This window comes from Schistocerca gregaria, chromosome 2, assembly GCF_023897955.1.
Source record: "Schistocerca gregaria isolate iqSchGreg1 chromosome 2, iqSchGreg1.2, whole genome shotgun sequence".
NCBI classification, from domain to species: domain Eukaryota; kingdom Metazoa; phylum Arthropoda; class Insecta; order Orthoptera; family Acrididae; genus Schistocerca; species Schistocerca gregaria.
This window is the reverse complement of record NC_064921.1, coordinates 422,409,798-422,411,115: the sequence shown is the minus strand read 5'-3', so window position 1 is coordinate 422,411,115 and position 1,318 is coordinate 422,409,798.

The window sequence follows — 1,318 nt, the reverse complement described above, 5'->3', positions numbered from 1 at the left end:
TTGAGAAACTCATGTTGGCTCCTACAGAGGGGAGTTTCAGTCTCCAGAAATTCCGTAATATTCGACCACTCATCACGTTCCACAATTCTACAGCAGACTGACGTCAACAGTACAGACCTATTGTTTTGTCTGACCAACCAGCGAACCTTCTTGAAAACGGAAAAGACCTGCGCATTTTTCCAATGTCTGAGAATGCTTCACTGCCCCAGCTACCTACAGAACACTACTGCTAGAAAGGGAGCAATTTCTTTACAGAGCTCCAGCAATGTGGAGGTGAAGAGGGTCCACAACTTTATCTTTAATGTAAGAAATGTTGGAGTACCGTGCAAAGTTGCATTAGAAAGTATCCGTTAGTTATTGATGGCGATCAGTATCAGACTTGCGTCCATTCTCAAACCATTCGTCTTCGTAAGTGATAGTAGTACAGACGCTTAGGCATACAGCAGACAAGTTACAATTAGAAGAGCACTCATGGTGACAGTTATTCTGTATGCTTAAGTGTCAATACCTGAGAAGGAAAGTTGCTACTCACCATATAGCGGAGATGCTGAGTCGCGAAAATAACAACAAAAAGATTCACTCAATTATGGCCTTAGTTTCAGCTGTGGTTTCAGCTCTCTGAGACTGCAGACGTGCGTGCAAGTTGCGTTTGCGTGAGTGTCTGTGCGCGCGCGTGTGTATGTGTGTCTGCTGCTGACAAAGGCCTTAATGGCCGAAAGCTATAATTGTGTGAATCTTATTGTTGTCCCTACAGCGTGGAGTGTCAGATCCCATAATCGGGCAGGTAGGTTAGAAAATTTAAAAAGGGAAATGGATAGGTTAAAGTTAGATATAGTGGGAATTAGTGAAGTTCGGTGGCAGGAAGAACAAGACTTTTGGTCAAATAGGGGTAATGAGGGGTAGGTTTAATAATGAATAGGAAAATAGGAATGCGGGTAAGCTACTACAAACAGCATAGTGAACGCATTATTGTGGCCAAGATGGATACGAAGCCCACACCTACTACAGTAGTACAAGTTTATATGCCAACTAGCTCTGCAGATGACGAAGAAATTGAAGAAATGTATGATGAAATAAAAGAAATTATTCAGATAGTGAAGGGAGATGAAAATTTAATAGTCATGGGTGACTGGAATTCGAGTGTAGGAAAAGGGAGAGAAGGAAACATAGTAGGTGGATATGGATTGGGGCTAAGAAATGAAAGAGGAAGCCGCTTGGTAGAATTTTGCACAGAGCACAACTTAATCATAGCTAACACTTGGTTCAAGAATCATAAAAGAAGGTTGTAGAGATGGAAGAACCCTGGAGATACTAAAAG